A 17052-nucleotide genomic window follows, 5' to 3' on the forward strand; every position below is an offset into this window, starting at 1 on the left:
CAGCCAGGGGCCCCAAAGTTGATTCTTATTGAATAGTCTCAGCACATTTTTCTTTATATACAGATTTCAGTATCAGATTTTTCTTTTATGATATGGTCCTATATGTACTCTGAGTACCACTCATACTGAATGATTGACAATTTGACCATGTCTTTTTATTGTTACCTCTGTTGGAAATGCCCCTTCTCTTCTCCAAGGCCTAGTAATTTGTGGATCTAGACATAAAACTATATGCCTTCTTTTCTTTCTTTATTTTAAAGTTTATTTATTTTTTCTAGTAATCTCTACACCAAGCATGGGGCTTGAACTCACAACCCTGAGATCAAGAGTCACATGCTCTACTGACTGAGCCATCCAGGCGTCCCCAGACAACAAATCATGGGGTTGCCTTCCCCATGAATGGCCCTGCTTAAGAAGAACCATGGAATTTGTTTCATGAAGATAAGAGGGGCAAGGGGTAAACTTTCTCTGAAGGAAGAAAAGTCTGAAGATGAAGAGAGTTGAATCCAAAAGTAAAAAGTTCTATTTAGGAGAATATTTCAGCTAATGGCCATTGAGAAGCCTGCGGGTAAATTTATTTTCCTTAAATGTTCAGAGGTCAGATAAGATAAACCAGCTGCACTTCACTGCAAGCAATATTGCCAAGTTTAGTCTTCGACTTTAACTTTGGGCAGATATGTTTGGACACTGTACAGCTCGAAAAGCTACTAATCAGATGGTTTAAGTGTGTGTTGTTAAAAGTCAAAGATGAGTCTATATTCTGATTTTAAATAGTTTTTGTCTGTTTTTCATTGCCCATGTAATATATGCACACAGTTTTGGTGTGCCTAGCTGAAATGGTACCACATATAGAGAGTAAAAATAAGTCCCTCTGTCCATCACCACTCATCCACTCAATCTCCATCTTCCATAAGTAAACAGCACAAAACAAAGATTGAGTACAAATAAGTTATCATAATTAAAACATTGCAGACTCGGGGTACTTGGGTGGCTCATTTGGTTGGGTGTTCAGACTCTTGATTTTGGCTCAGGTTATGATCCCAGTGTGGAGTTGAGCCCCACGTCAGGATCTGCACTGACTGTGGAGCCTGCTTGGGATTCTCTCTCTTTCTCCCTCTGCCCCTCTCCCTTGCTCGTACACTTTTTCTCTTTCTCTCTCCAAAAGAAAATTAAAAAAAATGCAAACTAGGGGTGCCTGAGAGGTTTAGTCGGTTAAGCATATCACTTCGGCTCAGGTCATGATCTCACAGTTCGTGAGTTCGAGCCTCACATCATTCTCTGTGCTGGATAGCTCAGAACCTGGAGCCTGCTTCAGATTCTGTGTCTCCCTCTCTGTCTGCCCCTCCGCTGTTCAGGCTCTGTCTCCATCTCCCTCTCTCAAAAATAAGCATTAAAAAAAAAAGTTAAAAAAAATTGCAAACTCAAAAAGTTTATAGAGAATGATCACATTTATATATAGATAGATAGATAGATAGATAGATAGATAGATAGATATAGAAGCATATATAAATGTATATAAACATGCATACACATAAAATAAACTTTAATTATTTATGTATATCCATTAAAAACACATGGAGGAGGGTGCCTGGCTTGTTCAGTTGGTAGAGCATGGAACTTTTGGTCTCAGGGTTGTAAATTTGAATCCCATGCTGGGTGTAGAGATTACTTGAAAAAAAAAAAAAGACAGTTAAAAATACATAGAGGGAAGGGTGCCTGGGTGGCTCAGTTTGGTTATCTGACTCTTGATCTCAACTCAGGTCATGATCTCATGGTTTGTGAGATTGAGCCCCATGTTGGGCTCTGTGCTGTTGGCACAGAGCCTACTTGGGATTCTCTCTCTACCTCTCTCTCTGCCCCTCCCTGCCCTCAAAATAAATAAGTAAACTTAAAAAAAAATACATGGAGGGAAATACAAAAAAATTAACAGTAATTATTTCTAAGTGGTAGAGTGTTAGAATTTTTTTACTTTATTTGTCATATTTTATACTGATCTTCACAATAAAGATATATTTCATAATCAGAAAAAAGATATCTTCATTTTTTGTTTTAAAAAATTAGCAGAATTCCAGTTTTACTTTACCCATAAGTCGTCTATTTAAGAGTTGTTGTTTTTCTTCTCCGCCAGCTGGTGAGAGGAAATGCTGCCAACATTTTTGGTGCCAATAATTACTTCTACATATCAAATACATCTATATTCTGAAGCAAGATAATCTTTTATCAGCAAGAATTGGATTTTATAACAATAACAATTCAGATAGGGAATATCTGATCTGATGCCTAGAGGTTTAACCAGCACCAGACCACTATTTTATTTTGGAGTGAATTAGTCTGCACTAATTTTATTTAAAAAAAAAAAAGAATCCTAAATCTCTCTTCTGCCAAAGGAAATATTTGGCATGAGAAAAGGCCAGTTTTATACTTGATTGATAGCATATTGTGATTTAATGAGTTAGAATTATAGTCTTTAGCTTTGTTCTTAACAAACTGACTGATTTTAGAGAAAGAAAAAGAAAGTGCAGGGAGGGGCTAGAAGAAAATACAACATTTCCAGGCACTGACAGAAGAACTGCTTAAAATATCTTCTGAGTGGCAAATCCTAATTGCCCAAGTCCTGATGTTTAGCTCCATGTGAACAGGTGCACAGGCACCTTAAGTCCTCATTTGCAAAACTGAGTGCATCATCTTCTCCCTACACATCTGTCCCCTATTCGTTGGTTCCCCGACATGAGAGTAAAACCTTCCTCCCCAAGACCAAGATTAAAATAATCTCTAAGTCTGGGTGGGAAGAATGGAGGAATGGGCACAACATCTTCCCCTGGAAAGACACACTCCTGCCAAAATTCCATAATTTGAATTTCATCATGAGGAAACATGGGCAGTCGACAGAATAACTGGCTAGCATTCTTCAACAGTATCAAGGACGTGAAGGACAAAGGAAGGCTCAGGAACTGTCCCATATAAAGGAGACTAAGGAAACATGGCAGCTAAATGTACTGTGGAATCCTGGATGACACAGAAAGACATAAGTGGGACAATGTCTTTGGGGTCAGCTGATGAAGGGAAGGTCAATAGGTAATTTTTGGTGCTATTTTATACTGTTTTGTAAGCCAGTTATTTCAAAGTGAAAATTTTAAAAATTTAAACATCATTAAAAAAAAAACCAATTTGCAGAATGGTACCCCATGCTAACAGAATGACAACACTGAAGAAACGAGGAATGGACATGTACACCTGGTTTAGGAATGCTGGTTCATGCAGGGCACATGGGGAGTTGACCCTGGAAAGCGGGGCTAGAGTCAGATGTGAGAGGGGTTAAATGTCACCCCGGAGAGCAAAATTTTAACAGCTAGAAGATTGGGCTTTTGTGTAAAGGAGTGGATTCCCCTTCATTCTCTCCCTCCAGATTCTGAGAGGCATTTGATTTTTTTAAACAACAAAAATTGTGAATGCTATTGTTATTTTCAGTTGTGTAAGATGACAGTCAAGCCTAACATCATGTACAGAAAATGCATTTTGGAATAAAACATACGTGTAGTAAAAAAAACAACAACACCAAAATCTGAATCATTTTGATTCTACATTCTCCCCCCTGCCTCCTCTCTCCTATTCTCCCATGCCCCATTTGTCACTTGCCAATTCTCTTTCTTTTTTTAAGTGTTTATTTAAATTCCAGTTAGTTAACATACAGTGTAGTATTAGTTTCAGGTGTAGAATTTAGTGATTCAACATTCTCAACGCCCAGTGCTTATCACAACAAATGCATTCCTTAATCCCCATCACCTATTTAACCTATCCTGTCACCTACCTCCCCTCTGGGAACCATCAGTTCTCTGTAGTTAAGACTGTTTCTTGGTTTGCCTCTGTTTTTCCCCTCTTTATTCATTTGTTTTGTTTCTTAATTTCCATAAATGAGTAAAATCATATGGTATTTGTCTTTCTCTGACTTGCTTCGCTTAGCATTATACTCTAAGCTCCATCCATGTCATTGCAATTGACAAGATTTCATTCTTTTTGATGACTAAGTAATATTCCATTGTATATATTTACATTTTCTTTATCTATTAATCAGTCGATGGGCATTTGGGCTCTTTCCATAATTTGGCTATTTGATAATGCCAGATAAACATCGGGGTTCATGTATCCCTACGAATTAGTATTTTTGTGTCCTTTGGGTAAATACCTAGTAGTGCAATTGCTGGATTGTAGCGTAGTTCTATTTTTAACTTTTTGAGGAACCTCTATACTGTTTTCTACAGTGGCTGCACCAGTTTGCATTCCCATCAACAGTGTAAGAGGGTTCCCCTTTCTCTGCATCCTCGCTGACACTCATTGTTTCTTGTGTTGTTAATTTTAGCTATTCTGACTGAATGAGGTGATACCTCATTGAAGTTTTGGTTTGTACTTCCCTGATGATGAGTGATGTTGAGCATCTCTTCATGTGTCTGTTGGCCATCTGGATGTCTTCTTTAGAGAAGTGTCTATTCATGTCTTCTATATGTGAAATCCATATATGAAATCCTTTAGTGAAGGGTTAGGGTGATTTCAAAAGGACTGTAGAGGGGCACCTGGGTGGCTCAGTTAGTTAAATGTCCGACTCTTTTTTTTTTAAATTTTCTTTTTTTTTTGAACGTTTATTTATTTTTGGGACAGAGAGAGACAGAGCATGAACGGGGGAGGGACAGAGAGAGAGGGAGACACAGAATCGGAAACAGTCTCCAGGCTCTGAGCCATCAGCCCAGAGCCCCACGCGGGGCTCGAACTCACGGACCGCGAGATCGTGACCTGGCTGAAATCGGATGCTTAACGAACTGCGCCACCCAGGCGCCCCAAATGTCTGGCTCTTGATTTCAGCTCAGTCATGATCTGACAAAGTGAAATTGAGCCTGGCAACGGGCTCTGGGCTGACAGTGCAGAACTTGCTTAGAATTCTCTGTGTCCCTCTCTCTCTCCATTTTCCCTGCTCATGCTCTCTCTCTACCTCTATGTCTCTCTCTCAAAATAAATATATATTTTTTGAAAAAGCACTTTACAGTAGAGGAGGGACAAGTGTTAAAGTTTTAGCCAACTTGCATTAGGAGGCAAGTCCTGCATATACTTCCTCCACTTTGGATGTGGCTTACATTTGCACCAGCACCCCACATGTACCTCAGGTATACTTCATGTATCTTGGTGCAGTAACCTCAGCTTCCCTGGGGAAATTTCAGTCCCTGTGCATAAGAGAAGATTTAGATCAGAATGACTCTCTGGACTTCAGATCTAGGTGGACGAGGTGGGTGTGTTTAAACTGGCTGTACATTGCTGTTCTGTCGTGTGTGTGTGTGTGTGTGCGTGTGTGTGTTGGGTCTGGTGACTGGGTAGTCCCCTGAGTGTGGGTTCATGTATATCTTCTACTTAAGAGTTCAATCTTCCCTCTGGTAAGAATAATGAGGTTCTTGGTTTTTTAATTGGTTGGCAATAAATGAGTACATTCCTCAAAGACATTAATTTTTCTGGATAAATCTTGATTTAAACATGTATTGCTATTTTCCCTACTAGCATAGTTCTGGTTCTGCCTTTAGACACAATAGTCCTATCATCATGCTGAGATGCAAAGTTTCTTTCTAAATTTTCTCTGGGGGAAACAGCTGCAACACAGATAAATTTTACTGGTTGATCTCTGCCTCAACTTGTGCAAGGTAGTAATCTTTATTAAAGTATCTTGATTTAAAGGACGTCCCTCTTGGGGCACCTGGGTGGCTTGGTTGGTGAAGTGTCTGACTCTTGGTTTCAACACAGGTCATGAGCCTGCTGTTCATGAGCTTGAGCCCTGTGTTGGACTCCATGCTGACAGCATGGAACCTGCTTGGGATTCTCTCTCTTCCTTTCTCTCTGTCCCTCCCCTGCTTGCTCTCTCTCTCTCTCAAAATAAATAAATAAATAAACTTAAAAAAAAAAAAAAAAGGATGTCCTTCTTATCAAAAGGTGAGAAGGAGGGTTACTGGTTATCTTTGCCATTTTACTATTAATGTTGGTGTGAGAGAAGCTGATTTCAGAAAAAATAGGTAGTTTCAAACACCTGATATTTTAGGTCTTTTTTTGCAGAAAGGTCTTTGTAGCAAGGAAACAAAAGTAATATCTGACTACCCTAAGCACAGGATAGCCGTGGCTGCAGTTCCTGGTGTGGCTAAGATCCCTTTTCTAAGTTTTAGTACCCTTCCTTCCTCTTCCATTAAAGGCTGCTGCCTGAAGTGAGATTCGTGTTGGCCCTGAATGCAGATTATTGTCAGGCATGGTAGTCTTAAGAATGGGAGAAGTAGCCCTAGAAACCTCATACCTGATGATGAAATGATTAATCTTAAGAATAAAGTGGAGAAAGCCTGCCAGTCAGAACCTGATTTCCTGCACATGGGCACTACCAAGAAGGAGTTCACAAAAAGATTTTGTGGATTGTTGATTATATGCGTGTTGAGGTCAGGAATGAGTTAAGACTGAATCCTGATGCAATTCTGGTTCTATTTTCCTTTGTCTTTTCCATTGTACCCACCTAAGTACAGATACTTCAGAACATAATCCCAGTTATGGCTAGAAGTTCAAAACTTAAGATAGGACTTTCAGTCCCAATCCTTAGGGGTCACAAGATTCTTGCTTCCAAATTTGAACTGATTTCATTTCCAAATTTGAAACATCAAATATGAAACATGGCCTTACCTGCACCTTTTATGATGAGAATACAAACTTCTTTAGGAAAAAAAACTCACTTAAACATGAATATCTGCTAAATACTTTAGCTATTTAGTTTTTTTTAAACAGAATTTCATTTGAATATATGTAAAAGTAGAATTTATTTGTTTTTATTTAATATATTTTTTATTTTATATAAATAATTTTCATTATTCTTTCTATATCTTATCTATCTACCTATCTATCCATCTAGTTTCAATCCAGGTTATTTAACTCTTGAATCTTTAAGTGCTCCATTAAGTACATCATTGAATTGTAACCAAATGTTTTTGGCTTTCAATTTTTTTCTAGCACTTTTCCATGTGTTTCATTGATTTTAAGGAAGCTGTTGAATTTTAAATAGTTCATTAAAAATTATGTGTCCAACAGAGATATGAAAATTGTTGCTTGGTTATGCACATACAACTAAGAGGTAAATATATAAAATATCTTAGCAATGAAAGTATTATCTTTATCTCTCAAAGACACAACTACTAAAACACATTTTTCTTCCTTAACATTTTGTAACTCCATTAGGGTTAATGGATGTTATAAATAACCATGAGGCATTTGGAAGAGTGCTTTTTAATAACAACACTGTTTATCTCCCACAAAATAAATACTCCAAAGGGCTAGTACTTCTATCCCTAAGCCAGTGCCTTCTGGAATTGATTCCATCATAAAAGTCCATAATTTTCAATTCAAATAAAATAATTATTGAAACAGAAAGTAATAATTGATTTTTTTAATTAAAAAATTTTTTAATTTAAATTGATTTTAAATTTCTAAATTTGTCAAAAACTGTTTTAAGTTACTGCGGGTAGCATTTATCCTGAGTAGCATTATAAATCAAAAAGTTTACTGTTAATCTATTTCATGATTAGACTAGTATTTCTCAAATTTGAGTAATGTAAAGAAGTCTTTAAGGGGAAGAAAATTATCAAGGATTCCTAGGGTTGACACATATCATTTTGATGTCATTGTAATTGTCGTCATAATATTTATGTGTATGTAGCTAAGAAATCCACATGAAACCTAAGTACATTTATATATTAAGCTCAGAATTGTAAAGCTGATACAATTCCTTTATTTTATTTTATTTTATTTTATTTTATTTTATTTTATTCTTGAGAAAGAGAGAGTGTGAGTTGGGAAGGAGCAGAGAGAGGGAGATCGAGAACCTGAAGCAGACTCCAGGCTCTGAGCTATCAGCACAGAGCCTGATGCAGGGCTCAAACTTGTGAACCAAGAGATCATGACCTGAGCTGAAGTCAGATGCTTAACTGACTGAGCCATGCAAGCTATACAATTCCACATGACAGTATTTAATTTGCTGGATGTTTGCTGAAATTAAAAAGCACATTTGAGGGTTAATAATGGAAAATTCAGTCACTGTTTTACTTGATATTTTTTATTTTGAACATAGTGACTCATCATCTGAATCACTGTCATTACCATAGTTGGTTATTTATTATTTTATTTTAAACAATGAGTTTGTTTTTAACCACTACAATTGATTGGAGCAACAATCAAGTTAATTGTTCACTATAAAACACAAGAGAAAAAAAATTGAAAATGCCACTGACTGAACACCCTTAAATATATATTAACTTTTATATCTAATGCTTGTACATTGTTGCAAGTTGGTACATTCAAAGGCAGAATCGGAGCAACATTTTTACTTGCAATACCAACTGAGCACTGGCTGAATGGGCTGAGCAGGCTCTTTGTAACCTCTAAATATCTTTTGAATTATAAAGCCTCTGAAAATCCAGCTGTCCTACCGCAAATTCTATTCCAACTGCTGTGAAATCTTTGTTTAGTGAACAAAAGCATCATTTACCTTATTTGATTCCAATGAATCCTTTTCATGTTTAAGTTCACCTCTATTGTGTTTTCAATAGTACTTTATTTTCTACTCTGGTTTGTTTTCACAATATCAAATCAAACGTTGACTATTAAATATTTTAAGAAACCAAAGTCTTACTCTTGAGAATGTCTTGCAATTGAAAATTATGCAAATTATGATTGCAAGATAGAAGCTCCTTCTATCTGTATAACTGTTGAAAAAAATCTGAATTAAGAACAATGGCAATGCAGCATGATGATTGACATTTTGACTTCAGAACTTGTTAATCTAAAGGCAGATAGACATGTTTAGCAACGCACGGCAAATCAAACCATGTCATTTCAGACGATCGTATGACACCAGTGGGATTGGTGTCATATGCAGTGGCTGGCACTGAAGTCATATAGCACCATTTGGAAATAACATTGTCTTCCAGATGACACAGGATATGCTTTTTATTAAACTTTTCAAGCTTATCATAGAAGATTGAAGGAAAAAATGGAAATTATGTTGAATGAAGGAACACCAGAGATTCAACTGGTTTGAGAAATCCTGGGTTAGATCATACAAATAAAAGTGCTTTGAAAACTATAATGTGTGGGGCATCTGCGTGGCTCAGTCAGTTGAGTGTCTGACTTCAGCTCAGGTCACGATCTCACAGCTCGTGAGTTCGAGCCCCGCATCAGGCTCTGTACCGACAGCTCAGAGCCTGGAGCCTGCTTCTGCTTCTGTGTCTCCCTCTCTCTCTGCCCCTAACCCACTCGCATTCTGTCTCTGTCTCTCTCAAAAATAAATAAACTTTAAAAAAATTAAAAAAAATTAGAAAAAAAGGAAAACTATAATGTGCTCCACAAATGCCAATAGCATTATTATTAGGAAACAGATATAATTGGAAAAGTCTGGAGTTAATAATATTATGTTTTTATAATATAAAAATGCTCACATTAACTCTACATAGAAAATTCCCACAATAAAGATCATTACACAGAGTTTCCAAGAAAACAGCTGTTCCTATCACTCCACTGGAAAAAGCACAAAACAACCTCATTCCTTCATAAATATACTCTGAGGAAGACTGACCTTGGTTCTAAGAGTTGCCTGTGTGGCGGGGTATTTGTGTGGGTTGGGGGGAGGGGGCGGTATTGAATTGGAAGGGAAGAAGACTGTCCCTGTGAAAGAGACGGGACATTTGAGTTGGGAGCCCATTGCCTGGTGTCTTGTGGGGTAGAGGGGTCTGGACAGAGAGCAGCAGGTATGAAGCCCACCTAGGGTGGAGTCCCAAGTACATACTGCATTGCTTCTGGGCCACTGATCCTAAAATATTTAACTTCATAGGCAAAAAACATGTTCCTTCTAGATGGATGAAGTTTTTAACCACATGAGCCCTCGGCTGACAGATTATTTTACTGTTCCAAGAGAAGAAAATGCAGATGATGGGATTCCACATGTGGTAGGAATGTCCTTTCTCTCCATGCTTTGGATAACCCTGAACATCGATGCTGGAGTGTTTAGATTAGTCAGAGTGGATTTATTTTTTTACTTTTTATTTCCATTTTCTAGAATGTTAAAATCATTATCTAGCTGAGAATGTTAACTTTTGGATATGATGATCAGTCAGTTAGTCAAGTTGGAATGAAATCTTGGCATCATAATGGGATCGTATTTACACCTACTTCAGTTTCCAAAACTCAGCCAACTGAGAGAAAATATTTTCATCAGGAATTTTAGTGGGAAAGCCAAAATCTAGAGTGAAAACACATCTTCTGTGAAGGATTACATCATAAAGCGTAAGAGGACCCATCTGGAAATAAGGATAAATACAGAAGAGTTCAATTCAGTTCAGCAGACAGCTATGCCAGGAACTGTGGCAGAGGCAGGAGTGAATGAGATAGTTGGCTTGATCTACAGGAGCTCATGGTGTAAAGGAGCTCATACTGGTCTCATATTACAAATTCAAATATTTGGGGTGGTGTCACTGCAAAGAAAAACTGATGTTGCCAAGATCCAGTTAAATTCATGTGAACTCACTAATTTATTTTAGCAGGTTATATGGACAGTACATTACTGAAAAATTCCATCAATTATAGAGCATAAAGCGAATTTGTACTTGAAGATAGTTTTTTGATTACTTAAATTCTTATGTTCCCTTTCTCTAAATTCCTTTAAACACAAATAAGATGATTCTAAGTAGATGGGTCTAGTTCAGTGGATTCCAGTCAGCTGAAATTCAAATAGGGAAAGAACAATAAGGGACATTCTACTAAGTTGTTAGGGACCAAATTGGGTTGTGTGCTTACTTAAAATAGGTATTTCTTATACTCTTTGGATATCCTGAGCTGGCATAAATAATTAATACTGTAATAAAATAAATTCTGCCCCAAATGTAATCTGATGCAGAGTAATGAAATGCCTCAAGTTATTGTTAGGATAATTATCCAGAAATGATAAGTAGTGCTTATAAATACTAGTATCTGAAATTATTTCCCCATGGCTAAACCAAGGTCAGACTTTCTCTGTATTCATTATTAGTCTTCTGTATTTATAAACAGCATCAAGAGTGAATAATTTTACTGGACGTTTTCATGAAATTCATTTCACACCCTTCATTCACCCCTACACACGCTCACACACCATATGGATAAACTCAAAGCAGAGGTATTGGGTTAAACCCCACATAGTTCCTATCCCATGTCTCCTTCCTCAGCCCCAGTCTCAGATTCAGGATTCTGAGATGAGCTCCATACTGTGTTACCCCAAGTGAGAGGGTCAGCCTAGTGTATCCAACTTCCAGGTATCTGGGCTGATGAAAAGCCCCAAGTGGGACAAACTTCATGTGAGGCTCAGGCAACTCCCTCCCTCTACCAGGTCATTACAGCAAGAGGTGAATGACACCGGCAAGTGGAGGTGAGAATTTAGGGGAAGGTGGTGACTCTCAAGAAAAAAGACATGGATCTTGACACCAGAGACGTTCAGAGATGAGGAAGACAAGGAAGAGGACCTGTATCATAAGAATGAGCTCCCGGTCCCAGGAGAATGGATGGAAGTGGCTGGGGACTTCACACTGAGTTTCCATGAGTCCATGCTTGGAACTCTCAGTCCCTATTACAATGTCAGCTCTGTCTTGGGTCTAATAGGGAGAGAAAGGAGAAGGCATAAGAGTTTTGGAGGGATATGAAGTGGGGATGAGATGTGGGTTGGAGGGGGGGAGGAAATAGGAGTAAAGAAGAATAATAAAAGGAACATTCATGTTCCCCTGATTGAGCATAATCACTAGAACAGGACCAGAACCTTCAAAGTCCATGTACCCACACACTGCATCCTCCCCTTTCCCCCACTTAGTTAACCACTATCTTGAATTTTGTATGAATCACTCTCTTGGGTTTTTTCTTTTTTAGTTTTTAAAAAACTCATTTAAGTAATCTTTACATCTAATGTGGGGCTCTGACTCATGACCCTGAGATCAAGAGTCTCATGCTCTTCCAACTGAACCAGCCAGGTGCCCCACTCTCTGCTTTCTTGATAATTTTCCACTTGCAGTATGTATCCCTGAACAATATATTATTCCATTTTTTTTTAGTTTTTATATAAAGGCTGAATTGTATTCAACAAGAGACAGATGGCACACTCAAAATAGTCTAATTGAAAGACAGAATTTGCAGAGACTATTTACAAAGATGTGGGAGTAGGGAACCCTAAGGGATAGTCTAACCAAGTAGGGCTTAATTGAAGTTGATGTTTTGGTGTGTGTGGACCTGAAAAGTAGAGATGGGAGCTGTTCCAGACCCAGGGTGAGGGTCACCTTGAAAGAGCAAGGACAGGTTGAGGACACAGGCAGCTCTGCAGGGAAGCAGCTCTTAGAATCAATACTTTGATCTCACTTTCTTCTCTCCTTCCCATCTCCTGTTGGGGCTCCCAAAGTAACTTTTGAAGCTATGAAAGCAGGGGCACCTGGCTGGCTCAGTTGGTGAAGCATACAAGTCTTGATTCAGAGTTCTGAGTTCGAGCCCCATGTTGGGCATAGAGATTACTTAAAGATAAATCTTAAAAAAAAAAAAAAAAGTTCTGGAAGCAGAACGCAGAAGGCACAAGAAGATATATGGTCCATGCCAGTCAGGATCAGAGAGTATGGGAGAGGGCAGGAGTGTAGGGTGAGGGTGGAATGGAAGAGATCTAGTACATAGATATATATTCCTTAGACTTGCTTTTTCTTCAACATATTTCTGAGATTTGCCCATGTTGATGTATTTACTTTAATTGTAGTTCATTCATTTCTTTCAGTTGGTGTTAATGTTTCTTTCTTCAATATTAGTTTTAGGTATACAGTATAGTGATTCAACACTTCCATATATTACTCAGTACTCATCATGCTAAGTGTGCTCTTAATCTTGTTCACCTATTTCACCCATCCCCCAGCCTTCCCTCTGGGTAACCATCAGTTTGTTCTCCATAGTTAAGAGACTGTTTCTTGGTTTGCCTTTTTTTTTCTTCCTTTGTTTCGTTTCTTCAGTTTTGCATATGAGTGAAATCATGTGGTATTGTCTTTCTTTGATTGGCTTATTTCACTTAGCATTATACTCTCTAGCTCCATCCACGTTGTTGCAAACACGTAGTTCATTCATTTCTGCTGTCTTTGTTTGTTTTATTCCATTCTGTGAATTGACTACAATTTATTCACCCGTTTTCCTGATGATGGATAGTTTTCAGTGTTTTAATATCTTAATGTTGTTATGAACATTCTTGTTAAGGGTTTTTGATGTCTATGCATGAAAATCTCTCTAGAGAATACACTTAGAGTAGAATTATTATATATACTGAGACAAAGGGTTAGATTTACCAGATGATGCCAAATTGTTTTTAAAAGTAGTTGCATTAGGGGCACCTGTGTGGCTTAGTAGGTTAAGCATCTGACTCTTGGTTTCACCTCAGGTCACGATCTCATGTTTGTGGGTTTGAGCCCTATGTCAGGCTCTGCCTTGGTGGTGCAGAGCCTGCATGGGATTCTCTCTCCCTCTTCCTCTCTCTCTCTGCCCCTCGCCCACTTGTGCTCTCTCTCAAATAATAAATAAATAAACTTAAAAAAAAAATCTTAAAAAGGGGCCCCTGGGTGGCTCAGTTGGTTAAGCATCCGAATTTGGCTCAGGTCATGATCTCACCAATCCCAAGTTCGAGCCCTGTGTTGGGCTCTGTGCTGACAGCTTGGAGCCTGGAGTCTGTTTCAGATTCTGTGTGTCCATCTCTCTCTCTCTGCCCTTCCCCCACTTGCGCTCTCTCTCTCTCTCTCTCAAAAATAAATAAACATTAAAAAAAATTTTTTTTAAATCTTAAAGTAGTTGCACCAATTAATACTCCTACCTACAGTAGGAGTTCCTTGTTAATACTCGATATTTTCAGATTTAAAATGTTTTCCCATCTAGTGGATATAGATTATTACTTCACTGTGGTTTTAACTTGCACTTCCCCAATTGCTAATGTGGTTGAACATATTTTTGTATGTTTATTGATCATTTATGTTTCTTCTGTTATGAAATACCTGTTCAGGGTTGTTCTTCCCCTTCTTTTCTATTGTGTTTTTATCTTTTTTCTATTGATTGTATTCTGATACTAATCCTGTGTTAATCATATCTGACAAGTTTCTTTTCCCAATTTGTGGGTGATTTAAAAAAATATATCTTTATGTGTTTCTTAAACCTAAGTTCTTAATTTTAATGTGGCTGAAATTATCAATGTTCCCCTTTTAGGTTTGTGCTTTTTAAGAAAATTGTGGTGCAAAACTTACCATTTTACCCAATTTTTAGTGTACAGTTCAGTGGCATTAAGTTCATTCACATTGTTGTGCAACCATCACCGCTGTCCATCTCCAGAATGGCTTGTGCTTTTTCATAATATCTTATTTAAGAAATTCTTTGCCATATTAAGACCATCCATATATTTGCTCTAAATTCTTAAAGTTTTTCCTTTCACATGTAAGTCATTTAACCATCTGGAATTGATTTTTGTGTATAGTGAGAGGTAAGAAATATATTTCCCCCATATAGATAGCCAGTGGTCACAGGACCATTTAGAATCATCCATCTTTTCTCTGAGTCTCTGGTGGACGTGTCCTATACCAAGTTTCTTCATAAGGGTAGGTCCATTTCTGGTTTTTTTTTTTTTCTGTTGCTATTGTTGATTTGTCTATTACTGTCCCAATACCACATTGTCTTAAATACTATGGAATTATGATATGCCTTCCATCTGCCTGAAATGTTATTCTTCTAAAGATACACATAACTAAATCCATAATTTTCTTATGGTCATATCCTTAGCTAGTCTTTCCCGACTACCCTTTTCAAAATTTCAATGCCTCTTCCAAATGCTTTATATCCTCCTACTCTGCTTTTTTTTTTTTCTGCTTAGCAGTTATTATTTAACATAGTAATGTGTATTCTTCTCTTCCTTGTTGTCTCTCTTTTCCACTAGAATATAAGGTTTATGATGGCTGGGATTTTTGGCTGTGTCATCATTCTTGTATCCCTGACATAGAAAATATTGCCTGGCACTTAGTAGGTACTGAATTAGTATTTCTAAAACAAATCACATAAGTTTGATACATGGAAGGGTAATCTTTTCTCCCTGTACTTTCCTTTAAGAATATGCTTTTTCTTGGGGCGCCTGGGTGGCTCAGTTGGTTAAGCGTCAGACTCTTGATCTCGGCTCAGGTAATAATCTTGAGGTTTGTGAGATTGAGCCCCATGTTGGGCTCTGTGCTGACAGCGTGGAACCTGCTTGGGATTCCCTCTCTCTCTCTCTCTCTCTCTCTCTCTCTCTATCTCTCTCTCTCTCTCTCTCCCCACCCCTCCAGCACTTGCACTCTCTTTTTCTCTCTCAAAATAAATAAATAAACATTAAAAAAAGGAATATGCTTTTTCTCTACTTCTCTTGCTACTTGATGCTCGACTAATAAAAGCAATCTGAAACAAAGGGATAAAAACAAAGTGCTCCTTCAGGTTTCTTTCTTTGCCATGTCCAGAGGTGGGCAGTGAAATGAAAAGGGTGGAGAGATCAGTATTGGCTAACTGTATTATTTTATGGGTCAGCTATCCTGCTGGAAATCCCTCCTGTCTTTGCTTTCATTGGCAAGCAGAGCTGGCTGGACCTAGAGTTTATAGAGTCATCACTGGATAAAGAAATGTACCAGACCTTTGGTTTTTAGGGCAGCATACCCTGCATAGGGGAAGAATGAGCACTCATTTTGATTTGCTAAGCATGGTAACGAAAATCTTGGTTGTAAGTACAACACATTACAGGACATAACTCTTGGAGCTGTGGAGTCATCTAAGAGTGAATGCCCCTCTGTGGGACAGTCTGCCTGTAGCTGGGTGATGTCCAGGGCAGGCACTGAATTTAGCAGTGATGATCATGGAATTTTCATCAGAGATGGTACTCTGTGCTTACTATAGGCTAAACTTGGGACCCAAGTCATTCTGGAAGGAATGTGTATGTAGTTTTCAGATGAGGACTTAAAGTTTTGTATGTTTAACCACCTTTGATTCAAACCATCTGTTGCATGGCAAGCTGAACCCATCAGTTTTTTCATGCATCTTTCATATTTTACATCAAATTCAAAATAATAGATATTTGTAGGGGCTACAAAGATGAATGATGCACTGGTCCCTGTTTTTGAGATGCTTATGGTCTAATGGAAGTAAAACTTATATGTTTATATGTGTTTTTCCTCCCATGGATTATGAGGTCAAGGTCTGTAATTTATGTGCATCTTGGTTGCCAGGGCTGAGCATTGTGTTAATTAATTTTTTTGATGAAAATAAATACATGAAAGAGATTACAGTGATTTACCAAATATGGCTACTGAAATGTATGACACTGTTGTCCATTATCGGTGCTGTGATAGGTAGATGCATATTACAGTTGCCTCTGGATACAGAAAACACTCTTTACAGTGAGGTAGTGACCAAAGGAGTATACTTTGAGGAGTGTGTTCATCAAATCATACAGTAGTTCACATTCTGAAAAGATTAAGAACTTCTGTAGTATAGGGATGTAATATAAGAATTATACTGTATGGAATTTCAAAGATCATGGTGGTTTACATGAGGAGCAACCCAGGTGGCAGAAGCAAAGGCTCAACAGGATGGAGGAGGGCAGCATTTGACTCCTTGAAGGAGAATTTTTTTTACATAGAATTTTTTAAAAAATTTTTTTACATTTATTCATTTTTGAGAGACAGAGAGAGACAGAGCACAAGTGGGGGAGGGGCATAGAGAGAGGGAGACACAGAATCTGAAGCAGGTTCCAGGTTCCCAGCTATCAGCACAGAGCCCAACACGGGGCTCAAACTCACAAACCGGGAGATCATGACCTGAGCTGAAGTTGGATGCACAACCGACTGAACCACCAAGGTGTCCCCAAGATGTGTTTGAATAATTAAAATAGAACTTTAAAAATACCAGAAAAATACTATTGCACTGCCAGTGGCTTAGTTGCTATCAATGTAAAGCATT

Source organism: Prionailurus bengalensis, chromosome B2, assembly GCF_016509475.1.
Source record: "Prionailurus bengalensis isolate Pbe53 chromosome B2, Fcat_Pben_1.1_paternal_pri, whole genome shotgun sequence".
Lineage (NCBI taxonomy): Eukaryota > Metazoa > Chordata > Mammalia > Carnivora > Felidae > Prionailurus > Prionailurus bengalensis.